Source organism: Microcebus murinus, chromosome 14 (assembly GCF_040939455.1).
Source record: "Microcebus murinus isolate Inina chromosome 14, M.murinus_Inina_mat1.0, whole genome shotgun sequence".
Taxonomy (NCBI): Eukaryota; Metazoa; Chordata; class Mammalia; order Primates; family Cheirogaleidae; genus Microcebus; species Microcebus murinus.
The window spans coordinates 76,296,484-76,317,960 of NC_134117.1; the positions used below are offsets into that span (position 1 = coordinate 76,296,484).

The window sequence follows — 21,477 nt, forward strand, 5'->3', positions numbered from 1 at the left end:
ATGTGGGAATTCCTTGTACTCTATATACTTTTTCTGTAAAGTTTGAAATCATATCAAAACTTACATGTAAAGCAAAAGACATAATTGAAAAACTAGAAAAGTATTTTTGATAAATGACAGACAAAAAGCCACTACTATTAATATATAAAGCAGCTGTATAAAGTAAGTCTTTTAAAAAAGCAGTAATACCCCCAAAAGATTAATAGGAAAAGGACAGCCAGTTCACAAAGGACACTAATGAACTTTTAAAGGAAAAATAAAAACAACAAAAAATCAACTTCACTAATAACTAAAACAAAGAAAAACAATGAGATGCTTTCCACCTATTAAGTCAGTAATTTTCTTTTTTTAATAAACACGAAACTTGGCAAGGATGCCCTAAAATGGCAACTCAAGACCTTGCTAGTGGAAGCATTAATTAGAACCTTTCAGGAAAGCAGTTCAGGAATAGGAATCCTTAAAGAGAGAGCCTTAAAAATATCTGCACCATTCTAGTTCATGACATCATTCAAAAGAAATAATCTGAACTGCAGATTAAAATTTATGCCCAAAGATATTCATCCAAGGACATTTACGGTAGCAGAATTATTTAAAATAATCTCCATGTTAAGCAACAGGGAAATGGTTAAGTAAACCACTTAACATGTAACCACAAAATGCAATATGCAATCATTAAAAGTTATTAAAAATGGGAAATATGATATAATAAATGTTAAGAGAATAAAGTTTACAAAAATGAGTACTCAGTGTGATTCAACTAAGTAAAAATTCATAAAGCCTAGAATAGAAATATTAAAAAGTGACTGAAAATGAATATAAGCAGGGAGTATGAACACCTGTCCCAGTCCCCAGTTTATCTATGGGACCTCACCTGCCCACCCCTCACCACCTGTGAGCTTACAAGGAGGCGTCATGCCCCATCTGCCTGGCTAGCTTCTCCAGCACTCCCAGCATTTCTGAGCGTTTATTGAGGGCAGGGCACCATCCCCAGTTGCATTCAGTAAACATCTGCAGCTTCATATTTACAAACTCTCCCACCTCTTTTCATACCAAAAAAAAAAAAAAAAAGACTACCTAGCTATTAAAGTCACCCGAAAATTGAAACCTATATTGACTATGGAAGTTCATCAAGAAACAATCGCTTCTAGGCCTTTTGGCTAAGATCAAGTGTAGCATCAAGAAACAGTTTCACTTTTCTTTTCTTCTTTCAAATAAAAACATCAAGGAGAAAACATCTCTGAAGCTTTCTTTCATAATCCCAGACTCCCAAAGCAGGCTTGAAGACAATATGAAGACACCACATACCTGATCAGTGCTGTGTGCTACGACCACTAGCATCACTGTCAGCTTATTTTCATGTCAAAGAACATTTGTTTTAACACTCTAATCATTAGCTACCACCAAAACACACACCCATCTGTGTGCTGCAAAGCCCAGCCACTACCCAGGGCCACACCTGACTCTAGCTCTGCCCTATTCCCCACTGATTCCACCATCCACTTGGCAACTTTCTGCCTAATTAGCTGAGCAGAGAGCACAGCCAGAGGAGAGGAGGTTGTGGGGAAGGCTGGGAACATGAAACCAGACAGGAGTAGGACAACCTTAACTATGGCAGAGAGCCAGCTGAGAGACATCCAAAAGTCAGTGGTTCTCAACAGGGGCAATTCACACCCCAGGGCACTTTTGGCAGTGTCTTGGAGATATCTGTAGTTGCCACAACTGTGGAGGCGCTACTGGCATCTAGTAGGAAAAGGCCAGGGATGCTGCTAAACATCCTACAATAAACAGGACAGTTCCCCACAACAACGAATTATCCAAACGCAAATGTCAACAGAGCTAAGGTTGAGAAACCCTGCCATAAATTGATGTATCCACTAGTACAGTACAGCTCAGTAGAGCCTAATCTCAATTCAGCAGAAGCAAGACATCCAATGGGTAAAGAAGACCTGAGGTAGGTCAGGAAATGTAAACACACACAAGGATCTCAAACAGATGCTAAGGCAGGGTGAGAGAACTGCTCCTTTGGTGACCAAAATTCTACCTGGGGAATTGGGAATGAGAGCACTGTAATTTAAGGAATAAGAATGGCTTTTCCCCAAGGGCCTGCTCCCCCTACATATCTTATGTCTTCAAAGAGTGTGTCACAGTAGCAACTTGTAAGAAGATAATACTATCAAAATTACCCAGACTAGTAAATATCTCCAGAAAAGTTGGCAATGCATCCACACAGCGAAAGACAAATTTAGCTGTGTATCTCAACAGGACCTACAAACCCAAACTCAAAATTCCCAGCTTAGCTTAAAACAGAAGTGGCAAGCATTCAAAGATCACTCAAAAAGAAAAGTGCTGCTTTCCCAGATGAGTCATCAAAGACTACAAAAGACTTAAAGAAGCAACATTTTCAAAACTGAGAACAAACAGTACTTAGCCACTTTAACAATAACAACAACAAAAAAAATTGCACATAGATTACCACAGCACTCCAAAGTCTAAAAAAAAAAAAATAAAAAAAAAAAAAAGATAGAAAAAAAAAAAATTGCACATAGAAAATATATAAATAATTAAAATTTGGTTACAGTAATGACCACTAAGTCATACCACAATAGGCTTTTCGTGATTATTTTAACACCTTTATCATACCGTGATTTCCACTCATAAAACGTCAGAAGGTTAAAAAGTCATCTGGGACCATCCCTAGCTGAAGCTTAAATAACTTAGACCTGTCTCTGAAGCATCATTTGTCTATCTGACCTTGACTTTTTTTTGTTTTGTTTTTTTGAGACGGAGTTTCACTCTTTCACCCAGGCTGGAGTACAGTGGTGTAATCACAGCTCACTGCAGCCTTGAACTCATGCGCTCAAGAAACCCTCCCACCTCAGCCTCCTGAGTAGCTGGGACTACATGGGTGTTCCACCATGTCCAGTTTGTTTGTTTTGTAGAGATAGAGTTTCCCCATTGCTCAGACTGATCTCGAATTCCCAGCTTCTGGCCTTACCTTTCCAAAGTGCTGGAGTTACAGGTGTGAGCCACCATGCCCAGCCATGACCTTGACTTTTGTCCTTTCAGTGTTAGGGAGTATCTACCTAAGGTGGCCCATTTCAATGCTGGACAGGAGTAACTATGTCCATTAAGCTGAATCAAGAGCATCTCCCTTCCAAACACAGGTGTTATTAAATATGAAATGTCCAATTTCAAATCAAAAGTGTAGTTTATTATATCTCAGACAAGAAGCAGTACAATTAACCAAAGCATGCACCTAAACTATTGACACAGTTTTGCCATCTTAAGCGTAGCTGGTTTGTGCCAGCAGTGAAGCCACCTGGAAAGCAAGTGGCAATGAAATTGAGAAAGGCATTTTCCACAGCTTGGTGAGAATTGAATTTTTTTTCTTGCAAGAAGCGGTCCAAAGCCTGGAAGAAGTGGTAGTCAGTTGGTGCAAGGTCTGACCAATAACGGTGGAAAACAGAGAATTTCCAAGTCTAGCTTCTGTAGTTTGAGTAGTGGTGTTTGTGTGACATGTGGTCGAGTACTGTCTTGCAAGAGGATTGGTCTGTCTCTATTGACCACTCTCGGCTCCTACATCACAAGCATCCTCATCATTTCATCCAACTGGTTGCAGTAGACATCTGCTATAATGACTGACCATGTTTCATGAAGCTGTATTGGATAACACCAGTGCTAGACCACCAAACAGACACCATCAGCTTTTTTTTGAATTAATATTCAGTTTTGGACTGTGTTTAGGCACTTTATCTTTACCCAGCCATTGAGCCAAATGCTTGCGATTGTCAAAAAGAATCCATTTTTCATCATGCATAATAATACAGTGTAGAAATGGTTCACCTTTATGTCGTCACAGCAAAGAAAAGCAGACTTCAAGACAATTTCTCTTCTGACGCTCATTTAATTCATGTAGTACCCATCCATCCAGCTTCTTTACCCTGCCGATTTGTTTCAAATGGACCAATATTATTGGAATAGTAATGTCAAACCTTGATGCTAACTCACACATAGGTTGAGATGTACTCCCTTGCACTACAAGCTTGCAGCTCATCATTATCCACCTTGATCTCAGGTTACCCACGTGGCTCATTTTCAAGACTAAAATCATCAGAACTTCTCAAACCATCCATGTACTGTGCATTCATTAGCCACATCCTTCACAAACACTTTGCTGATATTTCGAGCTGTCTGTACTACATTGGTTCCATGATGGAACTCAATTTCAAAAATAACATGAATCTTTGACTTATCCATGGTTTCACAAAAATTGCTCTAAAAAATTGGAAAGATAATCACAAGCCAAAAAGTGCATTTGCAAGACTGAGGATGTACCTTCACAATAAAAATAAAACAGGAAGTATCAAAGTGAAATGTCAGAGATATCAACTATCAAACTTAGTACCTAAGGAAATCGGACATTTCATACTTAATAACCTAATACCGTGTTTCCCCAAAAATAAGACCTACCCATAAAACAAGCCCTAGCAGGATTTCTAAGCATTTGCACAATATAAGCCCTACCCCCAAAATAAGACCTAGTGATGGGCGTGACGCAGCCTATCTGCACAACCCATGCATTTCATCGTGGAGCAGTAAAGACGACGAGCAGCCCTTCTCATCTGCCCCATGAGAGCTCTAGTGCTTGACATGAGAGACTAGGGCCAATGGTTCTAAAGGAAACAGAGTCGCAAGAAATTCACAATGGAATTCGGGGTTTGGAGAATTATGATAATGTTCCAGAAGAAGATGACTTAACTATATTTGAATAAATGTAGATTGTTGTCTGGTACTTAAAAAAAATAACACATCCCCTGAAAATAAGCCCTAGGGTGTCTTCTTGAGGAAAAATAAATATAAAACCCTGTCTTATTTTCAGGGAAACACAGTAGTTCTGAATCACATGAAACAAGTCTAATTATTCTCTATATACCAACCCTTAGGTTTGCGGAGCTCCCCTACTCCAAAGAAAAGATTTACTGGAAGACCAAAACACCAGAATGGCAAAACTAAAAGAAATCTTAGAGAATAACCAGTTCGAAACCAATCCTATTTTCATAAATGAGTAAACGAGGCAGAGAAAAGTGAAGCAAGGCTGTTTGCCAGAGGCCAATCAGCTAGCTACTCCAGAAAGTCGAGAGTAGAACTCAAGTTTCCTAACTCTTTTGCCCTCAGAACAATACCAAGTTGTATAATAAAATGCTGTGTAACAGGATTAACATTTTTTGTTTTATGATAAAATAAAAAATGTTTTTGGTTTTGACAAGTTAAAAAAATCTCACTTTGTCAAAAACTGCAAGTTTATAAGTACTCTTGATTATAATAAAAATCAAAGCTAAATATTATATCAATAGCAGCTATGTGTTCAGGGCACTTCTCTAAGTGTCTGACACATAATAACTTATTTAATCTTCACAATCGCCCTATGAAATAGTGTAATTTTTATCATCCCTCACTACACAGATGAAAAAAACCCATGTCCAAGGTCACACAGCAAACTGTGAAGCTGGTTCTAGAACCCGTATCCTGATTTAGGTGGAAGAGCCTCTGGGAAGTGATTGAGAACAGGAAGCTCTACTTAGCTAAGTTTTCTCAAAACGCTGCATACCACAGATGAGTGCCTTCTGTGTTAGGGTGCTGACCACTATGTGACCTGGGTTAGAACAGCCTAACATAATCACAACTGAATTAACAAACTTAGGACATCCAAGTAATTCTTATAAAATGTTGATGCTTGGATAAAACCTAATATAAAAGTTAACCTTCCTGAAAACACACCTAATTTTTTTTTTAAACAGAGTCTTGCTCTGTCACCCCAGGTAGAGTACAGTGGTGTCATCATAGCTCACAGCAACCTCAAACTGCTGGGCTCAAGCGATCATCCTGCCTCAGCCTCCTGAGTAGCTGGGACTAGAGGTGTGGGCCAGGATGCCCGGCTACTTTTTCTATTTTTAGTAGAGATGGGGGTCTATCTCTTGCTCAGGTTGGTCTTAAACTCCTGAGCTCAAGCAATCCTCCCACCTCAGTCTCCCAGAGTGCTAGGATTACTAAATTATATTTTAACAAATCAAGATAAATTTAAAGGTTTATAATACATAGTCTCTGGCATAAAGTGAAAGATTGTTTTAATTTGAAAAGCAAGTTATAATATTAAAGTATCAACTTCTATTAACATATCACCTACCCTGAAGAAATTCACCTAAAAGCAAACTAACCCTTCTGGGAGTAACACAGAAGGCACTCATCTGTGGTATGCAGCATTTTGAGAAAACTTAGCTAAGTAGAGCTTCCGGTTCTCAATCACTTCCCAGAGGCTCTTCCACCTAAATCAGAGATCCTGTACTTTGACTTGACGGCAATGACTGGACTGAACTCTGGGCTGCCTTTCTTGGATGGGGGTTAGTGTGCTCTGTATGTGGGAAGAAAAATGAAACCGTCTGGGGACCAGAATGGCCAAATAAAGCAGAGTCAATGCTATTCATTCACTACAGTTTCCTGTTCCTGGGCAACCCAGACAACATTTTCCAGCCTTCTTTGCAGTTATGTTAGAGGTCATACAACTAAATCCTGACCAATATAATATGGGGATAGTGACATCAACCACTACCAGGCTTGGGCATTAAAAACATTCGTTGAGATCCTCTAGCTCTCTCTTCCACTGCTAACTTGGAGGCCAGATGGCACAGCTACAGATAGAAGAATTACATCCAACTGTGTTGGATTTTGCATGACAGAAATAAATATTTTGTTGTTGCTGATGTTACCACAGCACAGCACAAACCAGTGCTTTTCAAAATTTGGAGTGCACACAAATCATCTTATTCAGACTCAGTAGGTCTTGGATAAGGCCTGAGAGTCTACATTTCTCACAAGCACTGAGGTGATTCAAATGTGGCTGGTCTATGGAATACACTTTGTGGAGCAAGAGCCTAAATTATAACACCATGACTAACGCACAGTGGAAGAACACTCCAAATTCTCTGGAGAAACTGAACGGCTCAAAGAAAAGGCCTCCCACACTCTGACACACAGACAGGGATTGTAATCTCCCAACAAAAATATTTTCTTCCTCTTAATTTCTCTACAATAAAATTTGCCAGGATTCAAATTCTGAACATACACACCACTTCCATTTGAGCAGCAGACTGCAGTTCAGATTAAAGCAGGATGATGGAAGGCTTTAGGAGGAAAGACCTGCACAGGGGTGCGGAACAAACAATCTTTTGACTGAATCCAAATTTTACAGAACAAATCCTAGATTTGTTTTAAAAATAAAAATATAAAAGATGAATAAAAATGTATTAACAAAAATAAAAAGATTTTATTAAATTATTAAAAAGAAGGCCACAGGTTCCCCACCCCTGAATGATATCATAGGCCATCTGGTAAAAATTAAGAATTTGTATATGAAAAATTATGCAAGTGAAAAAAATTAGGTAACTTGGCCGGGCGCGGTGGCTCACGCTTGTAATCCTAGCACTCTGGGAGGCCGAGGCGGGCGGATTGCTCAAGGTCAGGAGTTCAAAACCAGCCTGAGCGAGACCCCGTCTCTACTATAAAAATAGAAAGAAATTAATTGGCCAACTAATATATATATATATATATAAAAAATTAGCCGGGCATGGTGGCTCGTGCCTGTAGTCCCAGCAACTCGGGAGGCTGAGACAGCAGGATTGCTTGAGCCCAGGAGATTGAGGTTGCTGTGAGCTAGGCTGACGCCACAGCACTCACTCTAGCCTAGGCAAGAAAGCGAGACTCTGTCTCAAAAAAAAAAAAAAAAAATTAGGTAACTTAACTTAAAAAACATAAGAAAGGACATATAGTCACTTGGCCCTATAGTTGAACAGATAAGTAGTCACTGATTAAATGCTGATTATTGATTTCACAAAAAATAGGGATATAATCATAGTTGGAGAGTGAAGAAAAGGTAAATGAGGAGTTTAAGATGCACAGATCCTCAACTATCAAAATAGGAAAGCAAAGCATAAATCAATAAAAATGATATAAACATTATGTTTAGAAATATGAAAGTAACTACCATAAGAAACAAGATGCCTGTTTTTCATTACAAGCTTCATGTTCACTGTTTTTAAACAATGTCCACGTATAATTTTGATAAAAATATAAACATAAGATGCAGAAAAGTAAAAGAGATTGGTAATAGGTAATGTGAGCAAGGGAATGAAGGAAAGGGCACCAAAACATTATTAGTTGGTGTACAGATTGAAATAAAAATGGGATAACCAATGTCACTACTCAATTTAAATCCCCTTTGACCAGGTAATTCCACTTCTAGGGCTCTATAACAACACTCTCATGAACGTTCAAAGACATACACACAAGAATGGTCCCTGCAACACCATTATAAAAGATAAAAATCAGAGCACACTAAATATCCACTAATGGGGGAAAGCTGAATAAGTTATGAATATATACATCCACACATTCTTCATTTATTTTTTTTTTTTTGAGACAGAGTCTCGCTTTGTTGCCTAGGCTAGAGTGAGTGCCGTGGCGTCAGCCTGGCTCACAGCAACCTCAAACTCCTGGGCTCAAGCGATCCTTCTGTCTCAGCCTCCCAAGTAGCTGGGACTACAGGCATGAGCCACCATGCCCGGCTAATTTTTTCTATATATATATCAGTTGGCCAATTAATTTCTTTCTATTTATAGTAGAGACAGGGTCTCGCTCTTGCTCAGGCTGGTTTCAAACTCCCGACCTCGAGCAATCCGCCCGCCTCGGCCTCCCAGAGAGCTAGGATTACAGGCGTGAGCCACCGCGCCCGGCCACATTCTTCATTTATATCACAGATATTTGTTGATTGCTAGGCACTGAGTACAGAGTAGTAAACAAAATTCAGCCTGCAAAGGAATACTACATAATTATTAAAAAGAAGAATGTATGTCTATATGTATTGATCTGTGTGAAAAAGATTATTTCAAAATAATATATGTGGTATGATTTCACTTTTATTAAAATCACAATAAAACTAGATACAAGACTTTTTCTTTATGTATTATAATGTATCAATTTTTTTAACAATTAACATTTCCTGTATAGTTCTTTTAAAGACATTTGCTTGTTAGATTGGATGAAAGCACTAACAGGAAAGCAAAGAAGAATGAAGAGAAGGAAAGAATCTACTTTTTGTAAAAGAAGTCTTTCTATAAAGTAAAACAGGGAAGATGCACATGATTTTCATTCTAGATTTTACCTATATACATGCAATTTCACTTCTAGATATATATCTTCAAGAAATTCTCTTACACATTCACAAGGAGACCCAAGTAAGAAATAATTGGCCAGATCACTCCAGACTAGGCTGGACAACAAAGCAAGACCTTGTCTCTATGGGGAAAAAAAAAATTAGCTGGGTGCAGTGGTGCACACCTATAGTCCCAGCTACTCAAAGAGCTAAGGCAGGAGGGTCACTTGAACCCAGGAATTCAAGGTTACAGTGAGCTATAACTGTACCACTACACTTTAGCCGGCGTGAGAGAGCAAGACTCTGTACCTAGAAAAGAAAGAATCTTAATTTCCATCAATGAAAGAATGAACCAATGGTGATCTACTCATATAAATAAAATAGCATACAATAGTTACAAAAACTAAAGATAAGCCACAAAAGCACAATTATGAAGGAATACCTCACGTTAGAAAATACATACAGTATGAAATTATTTATGTAACAGTTTTTAAAAAGCAATCACATAAAACTATCTACTATTTGTGTATAAATATGGACCCATAAATATATTAAAAACATCATGAGATACCACTCACAGTGATGCTTTCTTTACAGATGTTCTAAAGCTTAAATACCTGACAATATTAAGTGACAATATTAATGACATGGAAAAGAAGTTTAACATACTACTAGTGTAAATGCATATTGGCACAGCCAGTACAGAAAAAAAATTATATTATATGGTGTGGTGGACAGAAATCTACAGATATTCCCCCAAGATTCCTGCCTCTGGTTATTCAGTCAAACACTAATCTGGTACATGTGTGAAGGGACTGTGCAGATAAAATAGGAAGAGTCGCCTAGATTATCTAGGTGGGCCCAATCTAATTGCATAAGCCTTTAAAAGCAGAGAACTATCTCCAGCTAGAGATGGAGAGATGAGATAGAGGGAGGTCAGAGAGATCCAAACCATGAGAGAGACTCAACTACCCATTGCTAGCTTTGAAGACAAAGGAAGAAGGGGTCACAGGTAAGGAATGTAAGTGGCCTCTAGAAGCTGAGAATGACCACCAGCTGACATCCAGTAAGGAAACATGGACCTCAGTCCTATAACCACATGAACTGAATTCTGCCAACAACCAAAATGAACATGGGAGTAAATTTATCCCCAAAGCTTCCAGAAAAGAATGCAGTCTATCAACAACTTGATTTCAGCCTTGTAAGACCCAGAGCAGACAACCCAGCCAAGCCTGCATTTCTGACCCATAGAACCATGAGATAATAAATTTGTGTTATTTTAAGCCTCTAAGTTTGTGGTAATTTGTTACATAGCAATAAAAAATACTTCTAGAAAAGCTGAAGAAATGTATCATTCTACAACCCAGCAGCTATACACACAGAGAAACTCTCGCCCCTGTGCATGAGAATGTTCATATCACCACTGCTAATAAAAAAAAAAAGACAACCCAGTCATTCATCAAGACTACAAAGTACACATATAACGTGGTACAATAAAGCTCTGAAACCCCAATGAACTATAGCCACACATTAAACATGTAAGATTCTCAAGTTTCATGTGGAACAAAAAAGCAAGTGAAAGAAGTGTACACATAGTAAGATTCTAGTTATAAAGTTCAATAGTCACAGAGCAAAATAACACAGCTTAGGGATGCAAATATGGCAAACCTACAAAGAAAAGCAAGGAAATAATAAATACAAAATTTAGGGTAGCAGTTATATCTGAGGGAACCTAAAGGGATGGTGTCAGAGAGAGAGGAGCATCAAGGGCACAAAAGGTAATGTAAGGTTCTTCCTAACTGGTGATTACAGGATAAATGTATTTCAATCCCTTACTTGATATTTAAAAAAATGAAAATATCTAAATAACCAAACTTCTATATAACCAAAAAAAGAACGTTTTTCTTTTCTCTTGCCAAGACATGTCCATTGAAAAGAATATTTCAAGGCTGGGTACGGTGGCTCATAACTTCAATCCTAGCACTCTAGGAGGCCAAGGTGGAAGAATCACTTGAAGTCAGGAGTTTGAGGTTGCTGTGAGCTAGGCTGACACCACAGCACTCTAGCATGGGCAACTGAGAGAGACTCTTTGTCGCCACAAAAAAAAAAAAAAAAAAGGAATGATTCAAATAATATAAAAAGTAAACATCCAATCATTTTCTCGTTTTCTTCTTTGTTGTTTTGTTTTTTAGAGACAGGGTCTGGCTCTGTCACCCAGGCTGGGATGCAATGATGCAATCACAGCTCACTATAACCTCAAATTACTGGGCGCAAGTGATCCTCCTACATCAGCTTCCTAAGTAGCTGGAACTACAGGTATGAACCACCATGCCTGGCTAATTTTCAAATTTTTCTGTAGAGATAGGGTCTCACTATGTTGCCCAGGCTGGCCTTAAATTTCTGTTCTCAAGTGATTCTCCTGCCTTGGCCTACAAAAGTGCTAGGATTACCGGCATGAGCCACTGTGCCCGGCCCCAATCATTTTTTTAACCACCTAAAATCTCATCATCTAGACAATCAGTAACAATTTGCTGAACATTATCCTAGACATTTCTTATGTGCATATATATACATTTAAATATCTTACATAAAATCCCTACATACACATATGTATATGTTCATTCTATACTTTCTAGACCCCTGCTTTTTAAAAATAGGCTGTATCGATATAATTTACATGAAATAAAATGAACCCATTTTAAGTAAAACATTCAATACGTTTTGACAAAAGCACATGTAATATAACCATTACCCAAATTTCCATCACTGCATTAAGTTCCCTCTTGCTTCTCTGCAGTCAATCCCCCCCCCAACATCCCACGTATAACCTCAGACAACTACTAATTTGCTTTCTTTAGTAACATTTTGCTGATTCTAGAATCATATGTAAATCAAATCATATGGATGGCTTCTTTTGCTCAGCATGTTTTCTAATTTTATGCTGTAATATATCAAGTAGTTCATTCATTTTTACAGCTGAGTAATGTTCCATTGTAGACTTGTTGATAGTCAAGGCTGTTTTCAGTTTTGAGCTCTTAGTATCAGTGTACACATCATTTGTGAACTTAAATTTTTATTTTATACTGGAGTGGAATTACTGAGTCATATAGTAAGTGAATGTTTAAGTTAATAGGAAACTGCCAAATTGTTTTCCAAAGTGCCTGTATATTCCTACCAGCAATTCATGTAAATTCTGGTTGTTCTACATCCTTACCAATACTTGACATCGTCAGTCTTTCTCATTTTTCTCATTTTAACCATTCTTGTAAGCAAATGGTTATATATATAATATATATATAATATATATATAATCTCGATTTGTATTTCTCTAATGACTAAATATGCTGAGACTTTTTAATGTGCCTGCTGGAAATTCAAATATCTTCTTTTGTGAAGTTACTCTCCAAATTTGTTTTTACCAACTTTGCAATTGTTGTCTTATTATTATTTGGAGTAAGGCTATTGCTCTGTGGCCCAGGCTGGAGTGCAGTGACCTCAACATAGCTCACTGCAACTCCTGGGCTCAAGCAATCCTCCCACCAGGTCAACCTCCCAAGCAGCTGGGACTACAGGTGCACACTACCACATTCAGCTAATTTTTCTATGTTTTGTAGAGACAGGGTCTCACTCTTGCTCAGGCTGGGGTTGTCCTATTATTGATTTAATCAAGTTCTTTTTATAATACATACTGGATAAAAGTCCTTTGTCAGATATGTGAATTGCAAATATTTGCTCCCAGTCTGTAGCATACTATTTCTTTTCCTTAACAATGTCTCTTAAAGTGAACACATCTTAATTTTTATTAAGTCCAATTTAACATTTTAAAAATTATGCTTTTTGTATCATATATAAGACTAAAAACTTTCCCTTTCAGACTGGGAACAAAAGATGGACATTTGCTCTCATTTCTATTAAAATATTGGAATTGAGTTCCTCACCAATGTAGTAAGGCAAGAAAAAAAATTAGTCAGGCGGGCATGGTGGCATGTGCCTGTAGTCCCAGCTACTTGGTAGGCTGAGACAGGAGGATCGCTTGAGCCCAGGAGTTTGAGGTTGCTGTGAGCTAGGCTGATGCCATGATGGCACTCTAGCTCAGACAACAGAGAGATTCTGTCTAAAAAAAAATGGAAGGAAGGAAGGAGCGAGCACACTGATCAGAAAGGAAGAAGTAAAACTGTCTTTATTCAATGACTATATGTACAGAAAATCCTATAAAATTAATCAAAAGAATACCAGAACTAATTTAGAAAGGCTACAATAAGACACCAGGGTATCATGTGATTACAGAGGTTAAAAAATGAAAAAAAAAAGAGATACAAGGGTAATATGCAAAAACCAGCTATGTTTTTACATATTAGCAATAACGACTTAGAGAAATATTTTTTAATATTCCATTTATAATATCATCAAAAACATCAAATATTAAAGCATAAATTTAACAAAATATGCATAGGACCTGTACACTACAAAACTAAAAAAGATGTGGCAAGAAATTAAAAACTAAATGGAGAGATATACATGTTCATGGATTGAAAGGTTTGATAATCTTAAGATAGTAATTCTTTCCAAACTGACCTACAGACTCAAGGCAATCCAACTAAAATCCCAATATGTTTTGTTTTGTTTTGAAACTGACAAGCTGATTTTAAAATACTTATGAAAATACAAAGAACTCAGAACACCCAGAACAATTTTGAAAATAAAGAACAAAGTTGAAGGATTCATACTAATCCACGTCAAACCTTACATAAAGCTACAGTAATAAAAACAATATGTTATCAACATTAGTATCACATTGTATCACTTCAAGGCCTTCATCACATTATCTTTAGATTATACATGATTTAACTCCTCTATCAGAGATAAGCACCTGGAGAACTAGAACACTGGTCACAACATCAGCCTTGCTCATAGAAGGCATGGAGTTTTTTGTTGACTACTGAATGAATAAATGAATTAGAAAATTCAGGCATTTTAGAGTGAGTTAAGAAGCTGAATTTGGCCTAGTTTTAAAAAAAAAAAACTTTGAAAGAAATTAAAAATTACACTCCTTAAGGAAACAAAGAAAAATGGTTTGTTGATGTTATATTTTCATAAGAAGTAGAAATAATGCAAATTTTAAAATGAGAGATGAAAGGAAGAAAAGTAAAATAAGTTCATTGACTGTCACTCAGTTAATAAGTAGGGACTGGGTGTGGTAGTTCATGCCTGTAATCCCAGCACTTTGGGAGGATGAGGCAGGAGGATCACTTGAGGCCAGTTTGAGATCAGCCTGAGCAACAAAGTGAGGCCCCACCTCTACAAAGTATGAGAAAAATTAGCTGGGCATGGTGGCACACACCTGCAGACCCAGCTACTCCAGAGGCTGAGGCAGGAGGATCACTTAAGCCCAGAAGTTTGAGGCCACAGTGAATTATGATGGCGCCACTGCACTTCAGCGGGTGACAGAGCCAGGCCCTGTCTCATAAAAAAAATGTACACTCCTTGAAAAATAAGTTCAAAGCTGAAATTCTTCACTATAGAAAGACGAGCTTGACAACAGATAAAATATAAAATGTTTATAGTGCATATACTAATGACTTTCCATACTCACGGGGACAGTCCATGATTTTAGAAATTTTAGACTATCTTGAAATCAATCACATAAGTAGGGAACAAGCAGAGATGTATGTTTTACTGAGAAAAAAATAGTATATGCTATTTCAAGACTTAAATATAAGTTACTTTTAGAAATGTTAGCAACATATTTAATTTGCTTTCAAATATTTTAAACTTTACTACCAAAAGTATAAACCTAAATATTATATTATTTTGACAGAAATGGAACTGCTACACGGGAGGAAAAAAGAGGAACAGACCATAAGTAAAACAGCGATACCCCTCAAGAACTAGACACCACTATAAAAATAGGGGTTTGGGGCTGCTTAAACCAATTCATATATGCTTTGAGCTAATTTCTTCCCACTGCTAATTTAAAGGAGATAAAAATGCTGGAGTTAGGCTGCCAGATTTAGCAAATAAAAATATAATAAGCCCAGTTAAACTTAAATTTCAGATAAACAGGCCACGAGACCCGGTACGGTGGCTCACACCCATAAACCTAGCGCTCTGGGAGGCCAAGACAGGAGGCTCACTTCAGCTTAGGAGTTGCAGAACAACCTGAGACCCCAACACTACTAAAAATAGAAACTACTAGCCAGGCATGGTGGTGCATGCCTGTAGTCCTTGCTACTACAGAGGCTAAGGAAGGAGGATTGTTTGAGCCAGGAGTTTGAGGTTGCAGTGAGCTACGGTGACAACACTGCACTCTAGCGGAGGTGACAGAGTGAGACCCTGTCTGGGGGGGGGGGGCGGTGAGCAGGCCAGGTGTGGTGGCTCGTGCCTGTAATCCCAGCACTTTGGGAAGCTCAGGCAAGAGAATTGCTTGAAGCCAGTAGTTTCAGACAAGCCTGGGCAACAAAGTGAGACTCTGTCTCCACAAAAAATAGAAGAATTAGCTAGACATGGTGGCACATGCCTGTAGTCCCAGTTACTTTGGAGGCTGAGGCAGGAGGATTGCTTGAGCCCAGGAATTTGAGGTTGCCGTGAACTACGATGATGCCAATGTACCCTAGCACGGCTACGGAATGAGACCCTGTTTCAAAAAAAAGAGAAATTTCAGATAAACAACAAATCATTTTTTAGTAAAAGTATGCCCATGTAATATTTATCCTAAAAATGTATTCACTGTTCATCTGAAATTCATATTTAACTAGGCATTCTGTACTTATCAGGCAACCCTAGTTGGAGGCAAAGATGGAGCAGTAATCAATCCAATTTCCTCACTTTGTAGCAGAAACTGAGAACCAAAGAAAGGAAGTGACTTGTTTAAACTAAAACCAAATACTCCACTAGGTCACCCTAGGTTCCATTCATAGTCCCTTCCCCCTCCAATTCTTACTCACCTCAAGCACCAAGTGGACAAGCTGTAAAGGGGTATAGTGTCCCTGTTATAACATCAAACTTCAAGTTTCAGTAAATCTCTTATCAACTCTAATCTTCAAAAACAAATTTGAAAACTATGAATGGCGCTTAATTTAAAAGAAAAAAATTCTGGCCCGACATAGTGGCTCCCACCTGTAATCCCAAAACTTTGGGAGGATCGCTTGAGGCCAGGAGTTTGAGATCAGCCTGGGCAACATAGCAAAACCTTGTGTCTACCCCAAAAATAAAAAATTAATTCTCATAATTTTTTTTGCCTATGCACTACCACCTCATATTCTGTTTATATATTCACTCACTGTATGAAACAGGATGTCCTTTTCTCCTAAACCCAGTTCTCTCAAAATCCAAAATTCTCCTGCTCCAAGGTCTCAGGAGAATGCTCACGTTATTCCATGACTCTTAATGATTTCAGTCCATATGCTCTTTCAGTTTTCATGTTTTTCAGAGGATATGTCCTAATCCATTGGGTTGGCCTCAAAAGTCTTCTACTTTGATTCTGTGTTCGAGCAACTAAATCAGCAATGAGACACAGGGTTTCACTATTAGAGACATACAATTAGTTCCCCAAGGACTGGGATGCAAGAAAAGATGGAAAGAGAAATGTCTTCATCAGAAATTTTGGAGCCTTTTTTCAGTATATTGAAGTGCATACTATCTTCCTAATTGCATGACATACAATTGAACAAAATCAAAAGAAAAAAGAAAATTCCACTCGCAAAAGAATTCATCTTCCAGATCCCATCAAATTAACAAATACACAACATATTTCCTTAACTTCTTAACCTATGACTTCTGGGAGTCCTGAAGGGTAGTGTGAGGGAGGGAGGGTGGAAGACAGAGAAAGAGAGGCAAGAAAAAGTTTCATTTTAATCTTTTTTACAAATTGGGCTTTCAAATGAGGTTTTAAGAAAAAAGGTTCTGCTGCATTTAAAGAAGCATGAAAATGATATCTAAAACCATTATGACTGACCCTCCCTATTAAGTTTTTAATAAAAACTGCACCCAGGTGAACAAGAATCCAAATCGTGTCTGATGAAAACTAATTTAAAGCCAAACAAAAAGTTAGCGATTAAAAGACAAAATACCTATGCTTTCCCTCTGGCAGGTTCAATGTATGCAGGTCCCTCTCGAGATCACACGTCAGACATGGAAGGTCCTCACAGATCACTAGTCCGGGCTTCCATTTTACAGATGTGTAAACTCGGGCCAAGGTCTAGGGCTGACTGGCCCACGGTTTCGCGGTCCGTCAGGGGCGCGACTTCACCTGGAACCCGGCGGCCAGCCCAGGGCCCTCAGCGTCCGGCAGATCCTGCGGCTCCCGGCTCGGCCCGGCCCCAGGGCAGCCGCGAGCACCCAGGCGGAAGGGCCCACGGCCCGGGGTAACGCTGCCTCTCCGCGAGCTCGCGATCGTGCCCCAACCCAGGGGCAGCGCCAGGCTCGGGCCTCCGCAGCCGCCCCCGCCTGGCCCACCTGTCGCACCGCGCGGCCGGCGACCACACCCCCCGCCGGGCCGGGGGCTCGGCCTGCCTTGCCCGCGGCCAGCAGCGGCGGCTGCGCGCGGCGCGGGGGGACGCCGGTCCGCAGGCCGCAGGAGTTACCTCAGGTGGGCGCCGAGCGCGCGGCGCGACCGCCCCGGCCTGCCTCCAGCATGCCGGAGACGCGGACGCAGCAGGGCCTCTCCTCCGCCAGCGCTGTGTCTGTTTACACCCCTCCGCCGGGGGACGCAGACCGGCCCGTCACGTGACGTGAGCGTCACGTGTCCGCCCGGAGCCTGGGCAAAGGCGTTGCCCCGGCGACGACAGCGCGCTGGGGGCGGGCTGAGACGGCAGCGGCGCGACCCCTGTCTGCACTCCCCCCTCGGCGGTGCCGCGGTGAGAGCCCACGGGGCGAAGGAGTGGAAAGAGTCCTCAGCTCTGGCTTTGTTCTTCAGTGACTCCTGGGCCTGGCCGCATCTGTTATTAGTGTTTTGGAAAGAAAGGGAATTTGGTCCTGAGTCTATCAAATGGGGGTGGGGTGGAGGGTGGGAGGGATTAAGAAGTAATTGTTTAGTTGGCCCTAACGAAAAGGTTTTTGTTTACTTTCGCTCCCTAGTTTGGAGTGAAAGGCCTACCCCTCCCAGCCACAGAAAGGATCTGAGGAAGGCTTATAGGACTTGCAATATTTTTAATTATAATTTTCATGGGAATTAGTCTTTGTATGTCTAAATACAGACATGTCTAAATAAATATTTAATTCAACATTCAGCTTTTGTTCATCTAACGTTCCTAATTATACTTCTGTCGCTTTGTTTCTAGTGACCATTTCTACCAAGGACAGTTTTCCTAGATCAAACTTTGCAAAAGTAAAGTTTCAGCCACTGCCAATTTTATTGTTCCCATAATATTCACTATAAATTTCATAAAAGTTTGTGTTATTTCTTAATAAATTCATCAGTGAATTGTAAGCAAATCCCCTCCGATATTCCAGTATTGTTCTGTTGTCCAGGAGTGATCTATCGCATAGCTAATGAAGTTCCTACAAGTCTGATCACTTTGCACATTTGGTTGTCTAAGCAAAGAACAAATTGCCAGGGTGAGAAAACAGTGAGCTCAAAATATCCTCCAGATCAGTACAGCAAAGTCAAAACATTTTTACTTCTACACACACCTAGGATGCTACATTACAAAAAGCAGAAAATCATGAGTTTTCTTCATACTTTTCTTTTACTATTGGAAAATAGGTTATCAAGACCAGTTGCCACAACTTGGTTGATTCTTTCTACTGCTTCTGGCAGCAGGTGTTCCATGAAGGCAGGAACAGTATCTTCCATTGGTATAATTTATGCCTAGACCGCGCATGGTGAGCAAAAAAGTTGGTTGATCTATGGCTGTGGAATCCTGCCATCCTTCTGTAGGAAGCAGCAGGACCTTCACAGTTCCAGAGGTAGCTGTGAGTTATGCAGAGGGCTGATAAACAGTACTAAAAGGAGACAAAGCCAGGGTGAGTCGTAGTTCAGCCATTACTATCTAGGCAATTTATTTAATCTTTCTGAGCCTCTCTTCAGCTGTCTAAAAGAAAGATAGTATCTACTGAAGAGAGTGCTTTTGAGATGAAATGAGGTAACACCTGCTAACAGTTTAAAGTATCCAGCACATACAGTGCTGGGTAAATGTTAATCATATACAGCCTTTGGCAAGAGAGGACTAGTATAGGAGATCAGAGTCCTGAGGGAAAAGGAGCTCACAACTTGAATGAGTCCAGGTCCTGGGTCCAGATTCTTGCCCCTTGGGCTGCAGCTGTGGGTGGGATTGCCAGCAAGGAAACAACACAAAATTGGGAAGAAGCCTTTGCTCTTAGAATGTAAGACTGCCAGTAAGGGAATTGCTCACAGGGCACCAGGTTCTCACTCTAGGAGTAGTAGTGGCCTCAAATCCTCCCCTGCTACGCTAATGTGCTAATACACTGCCTCTCCTTAACCTTGGCCCAGGTAGGGAAATTGTATACCCTCTCCTAGAGTACAGTCTGTGAGATATAAGCTGATATTCAAAAAAGAAGTCAGGCTAAGCCAGGTGACCAGTGTTACCCTGAGATCCAGTCATACCAAATGGTTAAACATACAGGTTCTAGTTTTTTAGTTAGGATTTCATTGCAAATAACAAACTGTGTTGTTATGTACGACAAAATATACTGAAAATGTACAGTATATGACTCTGTAATGGCATTTTATCTAACACAGTGGATAGACGAGTGTTTCCACTAGATTGACAAATGTAAGGAACTGGAAAGCAAACAAAGAAATGAACAATAACCAATGAAGGTGTTGCAAAGTTGTGATGTAGTAGAACCAGCCTTGAATTCAAGTTTCCTGATTCCAATCTAAACATCTCTTTCTTTTTATTAATAACCATGAAAATATGGTTTAACTATATTTTTTATTTATTCTTTCTTGGCCTTCCCATGCTATGCTACTGACAATTTTGCTTCACATAATGGTTGGCACATTCCAAAAGTAGAGCCAGGACTTGCAGACTGATTAGATATGAATTGGAACGTGAAAGAACAGAGTGAAGACTGACTTCAAGGTTTTTGGCCTGCACAACCAAAAGGATAGAAATGCCATTTACTGAAATGGAAAAGAAGGGTTATGTGCAGTCTGAGCAGAGAAAGGATCAAACATTTGATTCTGGGCATGCTAAATTTGACATGCCTTTTGGACATCCAAATGGAGATGTATAGTTAGCGGCTGGATAGAAGACACTAGAATTTGGAGGAGAAATATAGAGACATAAATTGAAGATTTGTAAATGATATTTAAAGCCACAAGATTGAATGAGACCACACAGAACAATAACTTTCGTACCTTTGACCTCAACTCAGGATACAAAATGTCACTAAGTAGTGCTGAGAGTTATATAAAATAAGATTTGAAATTAATTTTTTAAAAAAATTTTTTAAAAAGGATACAAAATGTATTTTACATATTGGCCAAATACATGTATATAACTTAAAAGTTTCCAGAAGCAAATTTACCTTCCTATGTGTGATACACTATTGCAACTGCCCTTTATACAATTAATAAAGGGCCACAGGTGGGAACTGTGGTAGGGGAAATATATATATATATATATATAACCATTGTTCCCTAGATTGCTCTCCTATAATATAATTGCCTACTACTCAGGAGTCATAGAGCTGATGGTCATAAAGATTCTCAGTTTTCTTCATTGCTCCCATAGATAACTTCATTCTTGTGAAATCTCAGCCTAGTTTTTGAGAGATCTTCTGAGCCCTGAATTCTGGTGGAACAGCTGGCCCACTTAGACCAGTGGCCTCCACCCAAGAACCAACTCAGCAAAGAAGACAATTTCTATATTTGTATGGTTCCACCCTGAATCCAGCCAATCAGCAGATCCAATTGCTTAGCCCTTTGCTCGCCAAACTCTTTCTCCCAAATTCTCGGGGTGATGGATTTGAGAAATTCCTCCCATCTCCTTGTATGGCCCCTGTGATATTAAACTCTTCCTCTGCTGTAACCCCTGCTATCTCAGTGTATTGGCTTCCTCTTGAGCAGCAGACAGTGAACCTGGTAAGGCTGTAACACTATTCTTTCTCTTCTACTTAATTATCTCCTTAAATTTTTTCCTTCCAACTCAATTGATTTTTTAACCCAGTAACAGTTGTGGCCTACAGTTTGAAAATCACTGACATAGGATATTAATTGCATAATTGCAGCAAAAGAAGAGATCAAAAGACTAGTCATTGGCACTGTAAAGATAGACAACTAACAAAGGAAACTTAGAAGGAGCAGC

At 39.4% G+C, this 21,477-nt stretch overlaps 1 protein-coding gene and 1 pseudogene across 4 annotated transcripts in view; one reads left to right on the forward strand and one right to left on the reverse strand.

Moving 5' to 3' along the window:
• LOC142875587 (E3 ubiquitin-protein ligase MARCHF8) overlaps window positions 1–17,925 on the reverse strand; it is a 151,687-nt gene extending 133,762 nt beyond the window's left edge. For 2 of the 4 annotated variants that reach the window (XM_076010288.1, XM_076010284.1), the window contains exon 1: window positions 17,275–17,781. The gene's annotated coding sequence lies outside the window, so the exon portion shown is untranslated. The other 2 variants (XM_076010285.1, XM_076010286.1) reach the window with 2 other exon arrangements.
• Window positions 1,138–1,223, forward strand: LOC142875731 (uncharacterized; annotated as a pseudogene).
• Window positions 17,926–21,477: the final 3,552 nt, after the last annotated feature.